This window comes from Anastrepha obliqua, chromosome 3 (genome assembly GCF_027943255.1).
Source record: "Anastrepha obliqua isolate idAnaObli1 chromosome 3, idAnaObli1_1.0, whole genome shotgun sequence".
Lineage (NCBI taxonomy): Eukaryota > Metazoa > Arthropoda > Insecta > Diptera > Tephritidae > Anastrepha > Anastrepha obliqua.
The window spans coordinates 134134931-134157438 of NC_072894.1; the positions used below are offsets into that span (position 1 = coordinate 134134931).

Here is a 22508-nt window from a genome sequence, read left to right on the forward strand (position 1 = left end):
TGTACAAACACATTCTAGGGTCCACGTTTTGGGCTCTATCTCGAGACTCTAGTCACGTAGCGGCATGAAAAATACTCTGGACTAAAGCATTCACCAACAGCTTCCATTTGATACCCATATTGTACATACACATCCGAAGGTTACCCGGGTCCACGTTTTGACCTATATCTCGAGCCCTATTTCCAAAATAAAATATAATCCGTGTTACTCGTGGAGGATGTAGCTTTCGAATGGTGAAAGAATTTTTAAAATCCGTCCAGTAGTTTTGAGCCTCTTCATCACAAACAAACAAAGTTTTCCTCTTTATAATATTAGTATAGACAACATATCGTATAAGGTATATGGTAAATATTAATATACCATACATTTTTTCCTTCATATATAATAAAAAAATTAATAATAATAACATTAAAACAAGAGGTATTATTAACAAACTTGGTTTTATTTTAAATTCTTCAAGTGAATCATATTAATAATAATCAATAAGAAGGCATATGCAAATACAAATACGTGAATTTATATATGTACATATGCGCATATACATACATATATACGCTCACTTAAGTAGGAGAGAGCAAGATGTCGAACGTTGCCGTTCGTTTGCTTTGTTTGCTTTGTCGTTCGTTCCGCGCTTTCGCTTGCAGTTCATTCAATGCAATGAGCAAGGTAACGACAAATGAGCAAGGTAACGGCAATGAGCAAGGTAACTACATATGAGCAAGGTAACACTAATGAGCAAGGTAACACTTATGAGCAAGGTAACTACATATGAGCAAGGTAACACTAATGAGGAAGGTAACACTAATGAGCAAGGTAACACTAATGAGCAAGGTAACGAGACATTTTTTCGTGCGTGCAGCCTGTTAAATCGAATTATAAGACGTTATCACGTCAAAAAAAGAATTATATTATATTTTTGGATAGCATTGTTTTCTGTCATTTATTTTTATTACCAGCCGAGCCTATGCTTATTAGTCCCTTCTACTGTCTTAAGGGATCCCCATGCCTCTTCAAGCTATATTGAAATCTGCAGAGAACGTTTTTCGAAAGATTTCATAGCAGCTAAAAGGCTTCAGTTCAACTCAGAGAATTAATATTGTGAGATAAGCAATAATTTCATTGTTATTTGATATTTGAGTTCAGTCTTTTAAATTTGGTATTGGATTTTCATTTTTAACCTCCATTGCAATAACTGCCGAATCGTGTCTTTCGCAATGAGTGCAGGAGCGAAAAACTTTCTACCCGATTGAATCATACTTTTGTGCTTGCCGTAAAATAACCTTTAACTCCCACTACTGGGTACATCAGCATTGACTGCAAATTCGTTGTAAAGGCCTAAAATAATGTAACAATGAATTGCCAAAAATTTTCATTAAAATCAAGATATGGCAAAACAATTAGATGGAAGTATATTTTATACATTTTGATATTTTTATTCATTTGAAGCCGTATGTACCACCTAGGAGCCACGGGAAAATTAATATACATATATCTTATGTGCTTGACTAAAGAAATTTTAATTTCGCTTTTTTAAAATGGAATGTTTCTTTTGTGCTGTAAATTGTCATATCGATACCAAACACGTCAATCAATGTTCAAAATATGACTTGAAGTCAATTTTGAAAATGATGAGAAAATAGATATTGAAAATAATGTTTGACATATCTTCGATTTTTAAATGTATAAAAGCATTTTTTTAGAAGGCGATATTGCTCCGTAATTGCTAACATTTTTATGATAATTTTGCTTCTAACCCTTTCTATCGTTCATCTCTTAGTGAGTAGATTTTCGAACTCTTCAAACAAACAAAAAATTTGTTTTGTCCATTCTTCCAATTAAATCTACACTACATTCCTGAGTTGCCAACGCAACTCTCTTGTATTGGATTTATAATTGTTTTCAGATTACAGGTAAACAAAAATTTAGTGTTATTTTATTTCTGTAAAAAGCTATTTTTCTCACAATACTTTTTTGCTGAAACTCTAGCTTTTCCAGTTTAAAGCGCACATGCATAGAAAAAAATCTGCACTTCAGCTGCCTATTAAATAGCTGTGTCTAAAAAAGTAGCGAACCTGTTAAAAAAATGCACAACTATGTAGCTGACATCCATAATTTGTCTGTTTGTTCAGCCTCCAATTGGAAACCTTGAACCGTAAAAATATTATTTTACACGAAAACAAAAACTTTTGCCCAACGAGTCAATACAAATTCATAAATAAACAAGTGGCGCAAATGTATAATAAAAAAATAGAATAAGAATGACCACGCACGTGCATATGTGTGTAGGTGCATGAACCCTTAATGAATATGCGAATATATCCATGTGTAAGTGCACTTGATGTTGGTAGTATTCGTGCAGCGTAGCGCCCGGAAATGGCAGAAATATAAATGCAGTTGTGCAACAAAACGCAATCTGTTCGACAGTGACTTTTGTAAAATTTTTTTCACATTTCTACAATTATTCGCGCTGCCTTCCTCTTCGCTCAATACTCCCCCAGCGCTTGTTGAACCTGACCTAAGCTCGGCGCGGACTGAGGTTGGCCACTTAAATTGACATATTAATTCGTTACGCCATATTGGCCATCAGTCGCTATGGGCTATTGCTGTTTTTACTGCTACCCTATTCGTTTTTGGTAATTGTAATTGTTGTTGTCATGGCGTCGCGTTGCATTTCAGTGATTTAACAAGAGATTTCGTCATCGAAAAGCACTTTAAAAGGTAGAGGGAAGCAGGCGAATATTTTATTTTGGTATTGTATTTGCAGTTGCAGTCGAATGTGACAGACTGTAAATTGAGCAGTTGTTGGTGAAAGAAAAATATTAAAATGTAATGTAAATAATAAAAATTGGCATATAATTCTTTTTATGTATTAAATTAAGTCCAGTATACATAAAATAAAAATAATGACTGGGTTATTTTTTACAAATATTGGAGCGGATGTTGAAAAAATTTAATAAATGCGGCGAAAATTTATGCTCAAATGGACTACAATTTTTTAAACTATTTTACGAGTGATGATTAACCAATTATGCCTTTTTCAAAGACGCTAAAAGCTAAGCTTTAAAGCAAACTAATAAAAGCTTGCTCAAGTTACTATCCCCCAAGCCGTAGAATAAAAATAAAAGAAATATAAACCCAAAAAATGTATTACATATCTCAATTAGCTAGAACGATTTAGCTGCTGACGATGAGGTATTCAAGCTAAGATACTCGTACTTATTGGAAAAAGTACGATTTCATATTCTTCCAAATTCTCAATATAATCTACTTCAAGTGAAACACTCTTTCCGAATCGCATAAGGAATACCTAAATTTCACTGAAAAAATAATTTTTTAGATTTATTTCATTATTCAATGGCCACCTTCACCTCACTGCTGTCCGAAAACCGCTTTAAATTAAAAAAAAAAAATTGTCACTGGAACCTAGTACCAGACAGTAGGGCTGAGGATTAATTTTTATGAGTCCAGTAGCATTTAATGCCTTCCATGTACTTCAGCTCTGTAAACGCGCGCATTATCTTGCTACGTCTCTTCTATATGACTGCCTAACGTGACTGACCCTTTAGATAGTAATTAAACTGTAGTAGCTTAAAGCTCCTCGGAATGGCGCGATCGACATCTACACCGCACTGGAAGTGCTTAAGGGATTGCTCCAACGGGAACAGCAATAAATAGTACTTTTACGAGAGGTGCCTTTCATTTGTTCGGATTTGGTAACCCTGGTGTTGCAATCTGGCAACTGACAGCTGTATCGCAAAGTTTGATATTTTTTGGCTTTTATGTACTCAGAACGTTTTGAAATACCAGCGCTATTTGTGTTGTTTACAGTAACTTAAAAGATTCATCTCGGTCCAAAAATGGAATTAAATCGTGAACATTTTCGTGCGATTATTTTTTACAACTTTCGACGTGGATTAACTCAGCAACATTGCATGGATGAACTTAATTCATTTTTTGACGATGAAGCTCCATCAAGGACCAGTGTTTATCGATGGTATGGTGAATTCAATCGTGGTCGTAGTTCACTCCCAGACGAATTTCGTGATGGTCGTCCAAAATCAGTTGTTTTTCCGAAAACCATTGATGCTGTGCGCGAACTGATATTGCAAGATCGTCATGTGACCTATCGTGAGATTGAGACAATCTTAGGCATTAGTGGGACCAGCATACATTCAATATTGCATAAACATTTGACTGTCAAAAAAATTTGTTCGCATTGGATCCCACACAATTTCTCAATCGCTAAAAAAAAGGATCGTGTCGATTGGTCGAAGGAAATGCTCAAAAAATACGATCGCGGGGCTTCGAAACACGTCTATGACACCGTGACAGATGATGAATCATGGATTTACGCGTATGAGCCCGAAAGTAAACAGCAGTCGACTGTATGGGTGTTTCAAGATGAGCCAAATCCAACAAAAGTTGTTCGCGCACGAAGCACTTCCAAGCAAATGGTCGTCTGTTTTTTCGGAAAAACTGGACATGTCGCAACCGTACCACTAGAACAACGCAGAACAGTAAATTCTGAGTGGTACAGAACCATTTGTTTGCCAGTTGTCTTCCAAGAAATTAGAAAAACCAATCGTCAAAGACGGATCACTCTTCACCAGGACAATGCGAGCTCTCACACATCGGCTCAAACAACTGCATTTTTGAGAACCCAAAACATCGAATTAATGGGTCATCCGCCATATAGTCCTGACTTGGCACCGAATAACTTCTTTTTATTCCCGTACGTAAAAAGCAAACTGAGAGGTCAACGTTTTTTGACACCTGAAGAAGCGGTTGCGGCATTCAAAATGCATGTTTTGGGGGTACCTCATTCAGAGTGGCAAAAGTGCTTCGACAATTGGTTCAAACGCATGCAAAAGTGTATAGATCTTCATGGAGAATATTTGAAACACAATAAAGTGATTTTCGATGATTAAAATTTGTTTTTGTTCTCTAATCCCGAAATATAAAAGGCACCCCTCGTACCAACCGCTCATTATGGCGACTTTAGGCAAGTAATCCGTTCATAAAATTCCCTCGCTATCGCAAAAAATTTTAGTCATAATTGTCGTAGCCGGCTTTCCATGTTGAATTTCCTTAGTGGCCATATCTCCTTTTTTATCCATCGCACCGATAGTGAGTTTGATGGTGATAGCTGCCGAAAATGACGTCATGTTGTTTAACTTATGGTTAGCCCAGAATATTTTATTTAACCTCTAGCGGTGATATTTATTTATTGAGATTATCGATAATTATGTACGTATGTATACAAATATTTTTCTAAAAAGCCAACTTACCTTTTTGGTAATTCATATTTTCATCAGTTTAATGTTTAGCGCATCAGTGAAAAAATGTTAGCACGAAATATTATCAAAGTTACTACTTTTTCACTTTTACCAGCAGCAGAAAATAAGATTTCTGAAAATCACACACACACGCGCGTAATGAAAAAGTCCTTTGAGTTAAACCCACGTAAATTTGTTTGATCTGTAAAAAAGGAATAATAAGTGTTTAATATTATAATATAATTTCAATATCTAAAAATTTTAATAGTTTTTAATAAAAAAGATAAAATTTATATTTTTATATTAACTTAATTTACAAAATGTACAAAATTCTAAGTCCATATATAAATGCATCTGAGATTTTTATAACTTTTCCTTGACAGAGTAAGAAAATGCTTATATATATTTGAAGGGTAATTTATTTTGCGAATATGAAAACTAATATTTTTTAAAATAAAATTTTTGTACACAATATTAATAATTGGCGCTTACGCCGGTTTGATGTGCGTATCGGAATTTTTCCCTGAAAAGGTCGCAAACCACTCAGGAAACTGATTCCGAACAAATGGTTCTTTTCTTTGTTCACTCCTCTCGGGAGCATAGAGCGTCGATAAGACTCTTCAACCGTACACTGTTCTGTGCTGTTGTTTTTGCACCGTCCCATGAGATGTCGGCATCTGCTAGTTGGCGCAGTATCGACCTTCTCCAAGTGTTTTTAGGTCGACCGCGACCTCTTCTTCCTTGAGAGTTCCACTCCTGTGCCATTCTCGTAATGCTATCTGGTGGTTTTCTCAATGTGTGATGGGTTCCTCGTTTGTTAATCTCCACAGTGCGTCGTCACTGATGGTGTTTGGACAGAATATTCTGCAGATGATGCGGAGGCATTTGTTGATGAAGGATTGTAGCGTCTGTGTGAAGGATTGTGAGTTCTAGTAGTTGATATAAATCAATGAAACAAATTTGTTATCATACATATGAACTTTGTTCCTTCATATGCCGAATCATCCTAGGAAAGGATGAAATCTGACCTCCCCTGAAAAACGAGTCCACCATAAACTTTTATTTTTGTTGTGGTATAGTATTATTAATAAAATAACCTTTAATGAACTGTGAACTCATTTAAAGAAAATAAAACTTTAATGAAGCAAACTCTACTTTCCTTCAGTTCTCAAATCCAGCCAATCAGCATAATTAAAAACTCTAAAATTATGAAGTTGCTTGCTATCTTTGCATAAATCAAACATTCTTAAGTTGTTACTTTAGCTGCCTTATCTGCCTACTTACACACTTTTGCAGTAAATTTGCTTTACCTCCTCACCTTCTTCATCAACTTGTACCTGGCCTTATTTCATTTCCCGGCACACAAAGCGAGCATCTACCACCAAGTAAATTATTACGGCATCTGCATGCTTAAGCGCCAAAGAGCAAGCAGTAGAGTTGCGTGTGTTGGAAAGCAGAATAAATGCTTGGCAGCAAGACAGAAAATGCAATTGCAACGTCTTAACTAAGTCAAGACAAAAAGCCAAATAGACATTGAGTTGCACAAATTAAGAAGCTAAACAAGCACAACTTCTCAAATAAACTATGTTTTACAAAGTGCGATGAAGGAATTCCCGAGGCTTGTAAAGGGTTATGAATTTAATGTACTTTATTAGGCGGAGTTGTGATGTGATAAGTGAAAGGAGTGAGAGAAAGAGCACGTCAATGTATCAAATGATTATTTCTATAGAGATATATGCATGTACATATATGTGTACAAGTATGAACCTTTGATTATTTAAATGAGTAATTGGTGCTGGTAAATCGTCAGTTGCACTTTGGTATTCTGATGCTGATTTACTTTCTTAGGTTATTTAGATGTGGAAGCAAATAACATGAATAATTGCAGTATATAATCTATGCTTCAAACACTCGTGCAAACTCTTAATCTATTTATGGTTTGAATGCAAAGCATGATACAGGATCTGATTAGATATCAAACCATTTTAATACAAACCCTTTTAAATAAACCATAATATACAGAATCAAAATTTGTCATTGGAACGCAAACGGTCTCACCAAGCACAAGCTCGAAGTCTATAATTTTCTATTATCAAATAACATTGACATCATGCTTATATCTGAAACTCATCTTACAGATAAAAATTATTTTAGAATTCCGGAATATCTTTTCTATGATACAAAACATCCTAGAAACATGGCTCGTGGTGGCACAGCGATATTAATAAAAAAAGTCTAAAGCACAGTATACTAGAGGAGTTTAAAGAAGAATACCTTCAGTCTACTATTATTCAACTGCAAGAATTTTCCAGTACAATGGCTATCGCAGCTGTGTACTGTCCTCCTTCTCAAATTATAACCGAACAACAGTTCAAAGATTTTTTTGCCAAACTTGGGCCAAAGTTTATGGCTTCAGGGGACTTCAATACCAAGCACCACTATTGGGGCTCTAGACTGGTCACACCTAGAGGGAGAAAACTTTTTAGTTGTATACTAAGATCAAAACTTGATGTTGTATCTACAGGACAGCCAACATATTGGCCATCTGACCGCCAGAAGATGCCTGACCTGATTGACTTTGGTATTATAAAGGATATTGATCGCAAGATTGTAACAGCGTCCTCATCCCTGGAATTGTCCTCCGACCATTCTCCGTCTATTATAACCATGGAAGGCAGTCCTTGCACCAAAACAGCGGGTAATCAGCTCCCCCCTCCCAATCTCATAAACTGGCTTAAATATAAGAAATACATTAGCACTCATATAAAAACCAATGTTTCTTTAAAGAATGATATTGATATCTATAGGATATTAGATATATACATTGACTGAACTAATGCTTGCAGCTATTAGGGCAGCAGTGGCCACAAATAATAAAAGTCGTGTTAACTCTCAGCGAAACATTGGTGAGACTATAGAAGATTTAGTTAAAAAGAAACGAGAGCTGAGAAGGTCTTGGCAACAATATCGTTCTCCAAAATACAAAAAACTATTGTATGAATACACAGTTAAGTTGCGTTGCGCCCTTAAAAAAGAAAAGGAGAGGCATCTTCAAGATTTCCTTTCTAATCTTACTCCGACGGACCAAACAGATTATACATTGTGGAACGGCCCATACAGTACGAATCACCAATTCGACTAGGAAATGGTAATTGGGCACGTACGGATTCTGAAAAAGGGTGTGTATTTGCTGAACATCTGCAATCTGTCTTCACTCCCAATCAGCCTTCTGCAACTACTTGTTTACCACTAGACATATTGCAACCACCAAAAAAGCCAATAAAGTTTAAAAAAAATAACATAGTTTCAGGTATTAATCAACTTAAACCTAAAAAAGTACCAGGTTACGACAAAATCACCCCAAAAATGCTAAAAGAGCTTCCCAATATTGCCGTTCTTCATATCAGCCACATATTTAACGCCATCTCTCGTACTGCCTACTACCCAAAAGCTAGGAAATTATCTCAAATCACTATGATTGGTAAACCTGGGAAAGACTTAAGCCAAGCATTCTCATATCGGCCAATTAGTCTATTGTTCATACTTTCAAAGCTATTTGAAAAGTTGCTCTTACAGAAATTAATGCCCTTTATTCAAGATAACAATATTATTCCTCAACACCAATTTGGATTTAGAGCAAAACATAGTACAACTGAGCAAGTTCATCGCATTGTGTCATTTATACGAAAGTCCTTTGAGAAAAAACAGTACTGCACTGCACTGTTCTTAGACGTAGCACAAGCACTCGATAAGGTATGGCACCGCGGCCTAATTCACAAAATTAGTAGTTTACTGCCTACGAATGTACACCTCTTGCTGCAAAACTATATCATTAATAGAGAATTTGTTGTAAAGCAAAAAGATTTTTTCTCTCGGCATTGTAGAATAGACGCTGGAGTTCCACAAGGCAGCGTTCTAGGCCCTATTTTATATGTATTATACACATCTGATATGCCAACGACGAGCCAAACAATGACATCAACATTTGCCGATGATACTGCACTCTCACAGACCCAAAAGTAGCAACGTCTATATTACAAAGGCATATACTTGAAACAGAAGTATGGCTTAAAAACTGGAGAACAAAGGTTAATGAAACCAAATGCGTGCACATTACTTTTACTCTAAGAAAAGAAACTTGCCCTGCAGTTACAATAAATGGTCAGAATATACCACAGCAAAACGAAATAAAATATCTTGGAATTCACTTAGATAGAAGACTCACATGGCGGAATCATATTGAAAAGAAAGTGTCGAATATCAAGCTTAAAATGAAAAGCCTATATTGGATGCTTAATTCGAAATCAGCATTACCTCTAGAGTACAAAGTGCTACTATATAAAGCCATGCTAAAACCAATATGGACATATGGTATAGAAATGTGGGGAACGGCTACGCCCTCAAATATCGAAAAACTTCAGAGAGTGCAATCTAAAGCCTTGCGGATAATCACGCGTGCTCCATGGTATATAAAGAACGCCAACATTCACAGAGATATTTGCATACCTCGTGTAGCCGATGAAATAGTACGGTTGAGCAAAAAATACCTACAAAAGCTAGAAGACCATCCCAATAAACTAGCGCGAAATCTACTTTTAGATGAAGGTCACACACGATTGAAAAAAAGAGACATCTTCAAGTCTGCACTATCTTAATTATCTCATCTCACACGAGAGTCCGTCCACAACTTCCTCCAACCACATCTATCACATTCGAAAAAAAACAAAAAACAACAACATTTTCACAATCGACATGAGGGACAACGGAAGCTCTAAGGGAGACTGGAAACTAGGCCTTTCCGGCTCCCAGCTACGAAGAATCGGAGACTGGAAACCCGTCCTTTCCAGCTCCTTTTCAGCTCCTTTCCAGCTCCCACAACCGATTTAATCATATATGTAAATATATTATATATTCATTTGAGCAAATAATTCGTTTCTTATCAATGGCAAGGAAACATATTACTCTAGTATATAAGATTTGTAAACTTATTGTTAGTTTCCCTTACAAGAAAGATTCAATAAATAAAGAAAAATGAAAAAAAAAATTTAGAGAAGTAATATCACTAAAAATGTTCTTATAGGGTTGCCAAATACATCTATAATATATATATTAAAATTCAAATATGAATTAAAATCGGATCAAACGAGAGATTCATAAGAATGCAACTAAAATTATTTGAAAGTTTTAATCCGGTAATACTTTTAAAAAGGCATAAAGGCATAGAGGGAAACGAGGCAGTGGATAGAATAGCTCAAGATCGATAGAAGAAGAACTTTAGTTGGTACACTAACAGGACACTGCCTAGTTGACCCAAATGCTTACAAGCTAAATTTAATCATTAACGACGTTTGCAGGAAATGTATTGAGCCGGATACAAGAGAAACCTTGGAGCATCTGCTATGCTACTGTTCGGCTCTCTCAAAACCTAGACTATGCTACCTGGGTGCATACAGCTTTGAAAGGCTAGAATCTATCCCTGAACTGGAACTCGAGCGGCTCCTAAAATTCACGAACAGTACGCGCATCTGATGCATATTTTCGCTAAATAGGACTCCGATCTGGTATCGCTGGGAACCCAAGGTCTCTGGGCGGCTGCTACAAGCCAGTATAACCTAGCCTGACCTACTTTTAAAAAGGGTTGCCAACTATATTATATTACTGTTTACAAAATAAAAATTAAAAAATAAATAATTGGCGTGTTAGGTGCTTGGCCGAGCTTCACCGCCCTTTGGTAGTGTTCATCTTGATGTTATTTCACAAATGGAGGGACATACAGTTTTAAGCCTACTCCGAACGATACAATTAAACGACTTTTTATATAAATTGGCGTTTTATGCAAGAAGATTCGAACCTACACACTTCCGAATGGTAGTTTCGCACCACCCCTTTCGGCTACGACGACCGCTTTCCTAAGAGGCGATATCGCAACCAATGAGGTTCTACCGAGGTGCGATTATTGCTAGTTGAGTTTTCAAGTTAAATCTCGCTTTTTCTCTGATCTTAAATTCTTGGAGTTTTTGAGCTAAATTTCTGAATGTATCGGCATCTCGCGTAGGACCCAGTCTGACCTTAAGCTCTACACTAAAGTATTAGGTATCCTTGTAATATCTATTGTTGGCTGTTCTAGCTAAATTTAGTTTCTCACTCCATTTGTTGATTTTGCTGCAAAATGAGTTTAGTCCATCAAATGCGCTCGCCTTCTACCTGAAGACCTGCTCAATGCACGCTTTCTTTGCTACGACAACTGTCAAAAAATATGAAAGTTGACCGAATTGTAGCCTCACTCACTTGAAGCGCCTTACAGTTTCGAATCTCTTAACTCCTGTCCTCCCTGGTGTGTCTCCTCAAAACGCTTCCAACGGTCACGATCCTTCGCGATGGCTTTAACTTGTTTGAATGATTACCCTGCAGCCTTAAGTTCTTTTTCGAGAGTTCTGCTTTAAGTGCTAAGGGGTCGTCTTTTCTACGGTCTTGCGAGTTCCAATCGAATACATACCTGGTTCTGTGAGATCCTTTCGAAGAGTATGAGGTGGATTCCACCACTTTCTCTGCTTTATTTTAGTCTGAAGGGGTAACAGCTTACAACTCGTCCAAAGCTCTCTGTTGTTGATTTTTCTGTGTCACCAAATACGCAATAAATGTCTTAAAAATTTGTTGACAAAAACTTGCAGCTTATTTGCGAGCAAGTCTATTATGAGCCAGATCTCCCAGCCATACAAAAGAACCGATTTCAAATCTGAGTTGAAAATACGCAGATTTAGATGTGTGAAATTCAATGGAGAATTTCATGCCTTGTTCAGACGAGCGAACACGGTACGAGTTTTTACGATTCTGCTTTGTATGTCGTCTGCTGCACCTCCATCCCTAAAAATTACACTTCCCAAGTAAGTGAAATTGTTGACAACAATTGTTGTCGCAACATTATATTTGGCCACGTCTTGTCCTTTGACTTTTCAATTTCATTCTACGGTTTCTTTTTTACTTTTCAAAGCTCCCATTAGGCCGCAGACGTTTTCAAAGTATAGCAAAGCATAACGAAGCAAGTAAGGCCACCAGAACAAGCCTGCATTCGGCCAGCACCTTAAGTTTCTCTTGCTAAAAACATGGAGCAATTACAGTCCGTTCTTTCATTCTTTCCATAGAACAACTCCACTGACTGAGAAAATTATTGGCTCCAACACTCAGCAGATGCCTTAGTTTCTCAATTTTCAACTTCGATGTTTAGCTCGACACCACCAAGTAAAGTCGACTTAATGTCACAGTCGCAACCGCCAGATTCATTAGCATCTGGTTTTAAGCATGAAAAAGCAATAAACCAACCAAACCACACAAACGGAATTCAAATAAATGTAAACAAAAGCGGAGAAGTGTAGGTAACTCGTCAACGAAGAGCTTCGAGTAGCGTTGACGGCTGCAGTGTTGCATATCCAACAAAATATATGCATACATATGCACACACATCAGAAGTTACACAAATAAGTCTTGTTGCTGAAACTGCTTTCAACAACTGATCATCGCTCATAAAGTGCACCCCGGCACTCTCTCTTCCTTCCCGATGTGCTGCGAAGAGTTTATAAAATTAACATTGTCATGCGACAAGCTACTCCAAAGCTGCTGCAGCAGCTCCTAACTGTTCAAGCTAACACCTACGCCAATCCATAAAAACAAACTACCCTACGAGTATTTCCACTAACAAGTCGACAAGTCAACCACCTGCCGTCAGCCAAAAGTGACAAAGTCTGGCATTTCATCCGGCTCCTCATCTGTCCAACCAACCGCTGGCTTTGAGTTTGGTGCTCGGTTGTAGTTGACATTGTTGGCATTTGTCTTTACAAACTTAATTAATGTTATGCTTCTAAACACTTGACTTTAAAACAACAGCAACAAGAACAAGAGCAAGCAGTGGCATTCTGTGTATTTCACCTGTCACCCACTGACAGTTGGTGAGTGTAAACGAGCTTATGCGTGCGCCGTTCACGATTTTCCTTATGCCACTCGCTTTTTTGTTGCTGCTCGCTGTCAAATTCAGCTGACGTTTGGTGTTTTTCATCGCTCGTTGTCAACTCGTTTGCTGCTAAAATTCTCCGTTTTAGTCGTTATTGTTTGGCGCATACGTTTGCATGTGATTATGCGCAACATCTGACGTATGTAGGTGTAGATGTGCCGCTTGCAGTGGGCGTTACACACATATATGTGTATGTATGTATTAACGTGTGGGATAGCATAATGCGTCAGTTGGCAATGTCATGTCTAGTACTGCTCTGTGTCCTTACCGTTGACCTTCCCCCAAAGCTGCTCTCACCAATGGATTTCACTTCCTAGTCCTCATTTTCCGCACGTCTGTGGCATCTTTGTTAATTTGTTGGCGGCAAAATTTTTGCTTCTGTCGATACAATACATAAAAGCGCACGTATACGTATGTATGTGCATGTGAATGTGCGCGTATATTTTCGCCCACAAGCTCACTCTAAACTTGGGTGCAAATTGCAGCGACAGCATTACTTTTGACTCCTTCATCAGTCGCCTCCTTTCAAGTACACCCAAGCACACACAAGCACATACGGGCGCACATATACATATGCATATATGTTGCTGCTGCTGTGGATATAATTTGATTTGTCATCGCAAATTAGTGTCAACAATGGCGTATCAATCACAAAATGTCTGGATCACTTCTAAATGTGGCTTAATGACTTTGAGAAATCGTAGGGGGAGATGCTGAATGCTGTGAGTCTATTTAGAGTTGACTACATTTTGAGCGCAAATGCAGTGAAATGCTTAAAAAACATGCAAATTTGCAAAAATATATTTTGGTTTTTAAAATTTGTAGATGTCAAATTTTATTTTCGCCTTCAAAATTGTGGAAGTCAATTACAAAAAATTTGTATTTTTTAATACTGCTGGGAATGCCTTGTTAGGATGCAGTGACGTGATTTACGAAAGACTTGTGACAACAACAATTAATTTTAAAAATCTCAAAGTAGTCTTAAAAGGCCTCTCAATAGCCAAAAGTTGAGCTCCTGAAAACCACAATTAGAAGTTGTCAAAATATAGACAGACAAATAAATGGAAGCAATAGTTTCATTGCTAAACCGGCCTTGACCTCACAAAATTAAGATACGAAATCTGAAAAAACTAATTTTAAAAGTATTTGAAAATAGAAAAAATTATTTTGAAAAATTTTTACAAAAATGTAACTTTTCGAAATTAAAACTAGTTAATAATTATTACGAGTAAATAAGACGAAACTTCTCGCATTAACAAACGTTTATTACGTGTAACTCGTCACTGAAGCTGACTATGATTTGCTATAACTTCAGTGGTGGCGAATAATTATAATATTGCCTCTTATATGTTTGAAATTTTAAATTCTAATGATGAAATTGTTTTTGAATCTTTAATTTATGAAGTACTGAGAAAATTTCTAATAAATAAATTTTCAAAATTTAAAATAAAATAGATTTTTAAAGATAAAATAAGTAATGTATAAAAACAAAACTATGATTAAAAAACATTCCACAATTCCAAATACTTTTCGAAAGTTTCGTTCAATCCCAAAAAATAAAAACACTGAATGCAAATTTTATTATTATAAAGAAAACATTGCAAATGCGAAAACTAGAATTTTTTCTAATGCTTATACTAAAAATGTATTCCTATAATGGCAATTGTGCAAGTCAGATTTTTTTTTTCCAAAATTAAAAATCAGAAAAAAAAATTCCAAATAAAGGTTAAATTTTAAGGGCCGATGTTAAATGTAAATCACACCTAAACGTCAAGTTTTTTTCTGAATTTGATTTGGCATTTTTCAATTCCAGACTAATTCAATTAGAACCATGGAAAGATACACAATCAAGCAACGCGTTAAAGTTATTCAAGCTTATTATGAAAACGGGGGTTCAAATCAAAATGCATATACCGCACTTCGTGATTTTTTCGGTCAATTTAATCGTCCAAATGTGCGTACAATCGGAAAAATTGTGCAAAAGTTTGAGCAAACCGGATCTACAGGAGATGTGAAAACACCAGTGCATACGTACAGCTCGTACTGCGGAAAATATTGCTGCTGTTCGCGATAGTGTGGTTGAAGAGCCGTCCACCTCAACTCGTCGTCGTGCCCAACAATTGCACCTCTTACGCTCGTCGTTGATGAACATTATGCATAAAGACTTGCATTTACACGCTTATAAGATGAAATTGACTCAAGAACTAAAGCCTCTTGACCATTTCAAGCGTCGTCAATGGTCAGAATGGTGGTAGGTAATGGCAACAGTGAACGACCAATTTTCGAAGAAAATCATCTTCAGTGATCAGGCACATTTTCACCTCAGTGGATTCGTCAATAAGCAGAATTGCCGCATTTGGGCGAGTGATAATCCAAGAGTGATTGCCGGAAAACCAATGCACCCACAAAGAGTGACTGTTTGGTGCGGTTTGTGGGCTGGCGGCATCATTGGAACGTATTTTTTCCAAAATGAGGCCGGTCAGGCAGTTACTGTGAATAGTGTTCGCTATCGTGAGATGACAACGAACTTTTTATGGCCCGAATTGGAAGATATGGATGTGGACGATATGTGGTTTCAACAGGGTGGTGCCACTTGTCACACTGCTAACGAAACAATGGCTCTTTTGCACGAAAAATTTCATGACCGAATAATCTCACGTCGCGGCGATGTCAATTGGCCGCCAAGATCATGTGATTTGACACCGTTGGACTTCTTTCCTTGGGGTAATTTGAAAGAAAAGGTGTACGTCGATAAGGCAGCAACAATTAAGAAGCTAAAAGATGAGATAATTCGGCACATTAACGTCATAGAACCTCAATTATGCCTCAGCGTCATCGAAAATTTGGACCATCGGATGGAGGTGTGCCGCCGACGCTGTGGCGGCCTTTGGCCAATATTTTGTTCCATACGTAGTTGAATTATACTAGTATTATCATAACAAAGAGAAATGACAATAATTTTTTAGAAAAATTGTATTTTATTCAAAATCAACACCGGCCGTTAAAACTTAACCACCCTTTTTAAATGTTATAAATTTAAGGGAAGAAATTTCGCAATTCAAAAGCCGTTTGGTATAACCTGATAAATCCCCAAAACTAAAAACACCCATTAACGGTTCAAATTATTTTTAATGATACTAATTTAATAATTTTCAAAAATATATAAAAAAATGTGTATGGGAATAAGTTTCCGCCTTCGTGAAAGAGGAGTTGCTGCTGATATTATTTTTGAGTTCACTCTAGTAACATACTGGTGGTTTGAAGGTGTGTATGTGAGGTCTCGATCGCACTACGTTTGAAGCGTAAAGATCATTTTTTATCTGACGTCATAAGTGTCTACTTACTCTCGAAAAAACAGCATTTGCGGGAAGTCATGCTTCATTATTACCATTTCAAGAAAAGTGCATCTGAAAACGTGTCGTATATTGACCAATATTTACGGTAATCACGCTCCATCAAATACACTTCCAAACTTCGACGTGAGTGATAAAGATCACGAAAGGGCGCCGAAAAAATTCGAAAGTGCTCAACTAAAACTAATTATTGGATGAAGACACATGCAGAATCCTGGATGACAGATCAACCGTCGGTAAACGCTTGCACGCGATTGGAATGGTTCAGAAAGCATGTAACTGGGTGCCACATCAATTGAAGGAGAGCGATATCGAGAGACGTTTGGTGATGTGTGAGATGCTTCTTGAACGGCAGGAAATAAAAGGTTTTCTGCATCGCATTGGCGCTGGCGATGAAAAATGTATCTTTTATGATAACCCTAAGCGTCGAAAATGTTGGAGCCTGCCAGGTGAAACAGGTCCATCCACAGCGAAAAAAAAATTTTCTGCGTCAAAGGTTATGTTGTGCATCTGGTGGGATCTGAAGGATGCCATCTATTATGAACTTCTTAAGCCATCTGAAATCATCACTGGCGGTCGTTACCGACTGAAACTAATGCGTTTGCGTCGAGCTCTCAATGAAAAGCGGGAGGAATGAGACGGTAGACATAACAAACTGATTTTGCTGCATGACAACGCCAAATCACACGCTGCTAAATCGCTCCAGAAATCTTTATAGGGGCTGAATTGGGAAATCTTGCCCCACCCGCCGTATTCCCCTGACATTGCACCTTCGGATTACCATCTGTTCCGATCAATGCAGTCAGCCCTTATTGGAGAGCGGTTCACTTCTTACGAGTGCATCGCAAACTGGTTCAATGAATGGATCAAGTCAAAAGAACTCGAATTTTTCGACGGAGGAATCCGCCTGAAATATGGAGTAAAGGTGTAGCTTCCAATGGCACATACTTCACGTAATATCATTTATGATTTAATTGCTTATATAATTCGTAACTTTAGCTAAAAAAAGACGGAAACTTTTCCTCAACCTTCAAAAATAATTTCATATACTCAATATATTTTTTATGTGAAAAAACATACATTTGTGGTGAAACAAAAAAAAATTATTTGCAAAAATTAGACTTCTACTTTGCCTGCGCACTACTAAAAATATACTTACATATTGTTAATTTCACTTGAAACGAAAACTTTAAGCGCTCATAAAAATGTTTAATTCGTTTAATATTCGCCTTTTCACAGCCACGACCAGACGTTTTACTATTCGCACTGTTGCACTCATTCACTTGTTTAGACGTTTTTTGCGCGTGTTGATATTTTTCATGGAGAAGCAATTCTTTCTTGGCATTGTATTTCAATATTGTTTTGCAGCGCCATTTTATGCACTTTTATGGGCCTTTTCTACTGTAAATAAAATGCATTTACGCTTTGCTGCACAAAGAGTGCGAAATCAAAAACACGTAGACTGTAATTTGTAAGCGATTAAGGAGGTGAGCGGGAAGTAAGAGACGAAAGTGAAGCCGATGGGTAGAGGAAACAAATTTGTAATGCAGTTTGAGCTTTAAGTTGGCTGACTTGGACGAATAATAAAGAGAAAAAAACACTAAAAGGAAAAACAAAATATTATAAAAGAGGTGCTATGAGTTCATGGCTGCAAGGTCACATAGAAGTCAAGTTGTGAACGTTAGTGTTAGAAGAGTATAGAGACGAAATGGAGACATTCGAGGGTATAGAAAATAAAGAAAAAGTTAGTGAACTCTGATACTTGACAACACCTAGAAATATGCTTTGAAGGGTGTTATACAAGATTAATGAAAATGAGTTCAGATTTTGCAAACAATACTTTGTAAGCCACGCTCCAGGACTCGATTGAGCTTAGCCAATCGTACCCGATGCTAATTTTTTTAACCTAAAGGGAAGCCAGCCTGCTTGACAGCAGACATCTTCCTCCGAATACTTACATGACTTTAATATTTGGATCCATTAGAAATATATTTTTGATTTTTATTTGACGAATCTTGGTAAGTAAAATAGAGAATATCACTTACATGTATGATATAATAAAGATGCATTTGGAATAATATAGAATTCAACTGTGGGTCAAAAGCTTATTAAGATAAGCTTCCAGTAGTTCAAGTTGACAGACTTAATACATAATTTCTTTGGTGGTAACTTTTACAGTGAAATCTTCGCTGTCGAAATAGCCCAACTGACTTGTAAACACACAACTTGTGAATTTTTGCTTTTTTTGTTGTTGTTGTTTTGTCAGTAATAGAAGCCCCGTCCGTATAGGGTGTATCACCGGTCGACTTCGTCTGGCTCATCTAAAGGTAGGCCCAGGAAACGTGCTATTTCGACAGGTTGGATCCAGAGGGAGAGGGGTGTTAGATGAGTAAGATTTACGAATTGTTGCTCTTCAAGCAAAGCTGTCAATACGGAATGTTAATTAATTCTTACTTATAACTTTTTTTCGAATATTAAGAACAGCCTTCAATTTTCGTATTGAGTTTTGTGTTGGTGATGTCTAATTATCATATTGCCCAACTATTGGAATTGACTTTTTTTAATTTTGTATGCATGTACATTTTAGGCATGCTATTATTGACTTTTTGTATCCCGAAATTTTGGGATATGTATAATATAATCCCGAAATGCCGGAATTGATCCCGAAAAAATAATTTTCCTAAATTTAGTAAATATTCAGTAATCCTAACCAAAACTGCAGAATGCGGATCCCCTTTTCCCAGAATATCGGGATCTCGGTACTGGCATCCATACTACGTACGTACGTACACTTTTATATGTGTATGTACAAACGTGCGTATAAGTTTGGAACTCCGCATTTCAAAATTGTACACTCAATGATTGTCATTAATTCAATCGTCGTGCGGTCTTACTCATATTGAGCGTAAAGTTTCAATCCACATCTCTCCACTCAATATAAAAAAAAACTTTAGCGAACGTTAACAAAAGATTATTTGCTTGTTTGTGATTTTGATATTTTCATACATTCGCACTAGAAGCTGACTTTCCAAAAACTCACCTCTATTCCTCTCCACTAATGGCAGCATTTTTTTATTTTATTTTTTTTTCATAAACTTTTCAGCCAAACTTTCTGACTTTTTAAACTCACTTTTTACTGTTATACGAGTATTTGTACATCACTCACTCACTCGTTGCGCCTGACCAACTTGAACTTCCTCTCGGTTCCACTGCCACCACCACCGCACTTGTTTGTAGACTACATATGTCAAAGTTTTTAATTTGTAGCTACGCGAAAGCGGCACTTAATTGCTCAGAAAAAATGTTGTTAAAACTTTTTAATATTTGTCAAATTGCTGTAAGGTTTTTTCGTAAGCATTTTGTGTTGCTATTATTGTTGTTTGATTTTTTATTTTATATTTTCCCCCTCCACCTTTTTTATGTACACGCAGCTACTCATTTGAAAAGAAAAAAGAGAATTAAGTGAGTGAATAAAATACAGCTAGAGTCGGAAATTGTGCTTGGTTGCACAAAATACATAGACTTTATTCTACAATTGCAACAAAAAAAAATTGATAAAGAAGTTTTCGTATATTTGCTGTATAGTGGCAATATTAGTTTGTTATTTTCGGCTGATGAGTGCGAAATTTTCTCAATTAAAATATTAAAAAAAAAAAATAAATACTAAAAAACATAAAAATTTCGAAATGTTCGCATAATTTCCTATTTTTCTATAAATCAAATATTATTTAAATTTGTTTGCTTTTTTTTAAGCAGGTGAATTTTTGCTGTTTGGTAACCAAATAAATTAAGGTCACTTATTTAGTTTTCACAGGCTGTTAATTTCGTGTTTCGTGGCAAATTTATGACGGTCATGCGCCTGTAAATATTTTATTATCTTTATTTAGCTATGTAGATAAATAATAAATTAATTTTTTTGTGAAAAATGTATTCGCCATAAATTTAATAAAAACTCCTGTTAGATATTTCTAGTTCAATGAAGCTGCGCAGCAAAGCGAATTGCGAATTACAGAAACTTTTTTTTATTTTTTTATTTTATAATAAAGCAAATGGAGTATGAGCATAAGCGCCTAAATTTATGTCTCTCAAATAGAAACCTAGCCGCCGTAGCTAGTGCGTATATGTACGCCCGCACCTAACAGCATAATTACACTCAATATGATCATCTACAAACATCCATACACTCATGGGCACTCCACTCTCTTAACACAGTCGCAGCGACTACTCTAGGTAGCTGCACTGGCTGCACTCTTGCTGCCGCGATAAAACACCGCTATACTCAGCGACGCTCTTCGCAGATCAACCGTGCACCGTAGCTACTAAAGTGGTGCACAAGTCGGCATATATGTGCTTTCAAGTCATTTGCTAAATTCACACAACAATGCAGTGTTTTGTTCTCAACTAACAGTAACAGGCAATAGCAGCTAGAGAGAAAACCAAATCATGCTTTTGTATGACTTGTTTCTCTCTCAGCATTATCACAACACACATATTTCGGCAAGATAGCAAGAAAAGCAATGACACTGAAAGGCAATGAAAAACAATTCAATTCAAACAAGTGAATTGTGTCAAATGTGGATTATTTACTTACATGAATTCCTGATATTTTAAAATCAAATAGGCAGTTAATGTTTGGTATGATGGTTTTGTAGAATAAAAATTAAATTCTGATTAATATTTGAATGTAACTTACACTTTGCCTGCTAATATACACTACGTACATACATACATATGACACCAATTCACACATTGTACTTGATGTCTTTCGGCAAAGCTTGTATGATAATGTTTTTCTACCATTGCCATGCAAGCATATAAGCAGCGTCGTGCAATTCGTGCACTGTCGATAGAGCCGAAGTAGTATTGCTTGTTGAAGACAGTTTTTCTTCGTTGCTGTTCAAGTTGTGTGCCTACATTGCTTTTTGTCTTCACAAACAGTGTCACATGCAATGTGTGACTTGTTGCTTTGTAATAAGCAAGTCATTTGTGCACCACTTTAGTAGCTACCCTTTTGAATAGCGCTCAGCAGTATTAGAACGACGCTCTCACCTGCTAGCATTTTCTTCGCTCATCAATCTTACATCATTATAACTGAATGGCAGTGGGATCTGAGATGCCCCTCTTGATAGGCGTACATCATGTTTCCTCAACGGTATTAGATGGGTTACTTACCGAATAGAGGTTAATATGTATGAAGCGTAATCATAACATTTAATTTTCAAGACTTTCAAATAACATGCATATAAGGGTACACTAAATTATGTATAACACAGGCCATTAAGTACTTGGGTAGACCAACGACGCATTCTAAAGAATAAAAATTCTCGATTTTCTAAAAAAAAATAAAAAAAAAAACAATACATATGTAATATATCAGAAAATTCATCCGTACTTAACGATAAAATGTAGTAAAAAATATATATGTACAGTAAGAGTTTTAAGCAATTTTCTATACTTATCTAATTTTTAGAAAAAAATTAAAATTTTTCAAAACATTAAAAAAATGTTCCCAATTTTATGCAGAATTTAATACATATACATATCACTACATATTATAAAACAAAGTCTCTTTTTCTGTCCCTATGTCCCCGTATACGCTTAGATCTTTAAAACTACGCAACGGATTTTGATGCGGTTTTTTTTTAAAGATAGATTGATTGAAGAGGAAGGTTTATATCTATATAATGTGAAGAAATATATAAAGAGGGCGTGGCAATCGGTCAAAATGTGGCAAAAAAACATGATTTTTTTGTTTTCAAGGCCATAAATCATAAACGAATGAACCAATTAAAATGAAACTTTCTTGAAGTTTAACTTTGAAATATTTACTTTCGTTCTGCATCAAAAAAAATAATTGATTTATTTGTTACTTAA

General features: G+C 36.3%; 1 non-coding gene across 1 annotated transcript; it reads left to right on the top strand.

Annotated features, from left to right (window-relative positions):
- The first annotated feature begins 11178 nt into the window (after window positions 1–11178).
- On the top strand, window positions 11179–11303 carry LOC129243299 (U4 spliceosomal RNA). Its single transcript, XR_008582276.1, has one exon. It is a non-coding gene; the product is annotated as a U4 spliceosomal RNA (small nuclear RNA).
- The last annotated feature ends 11205 nt before the right edge of the window (window positions 11304–22508 follow it).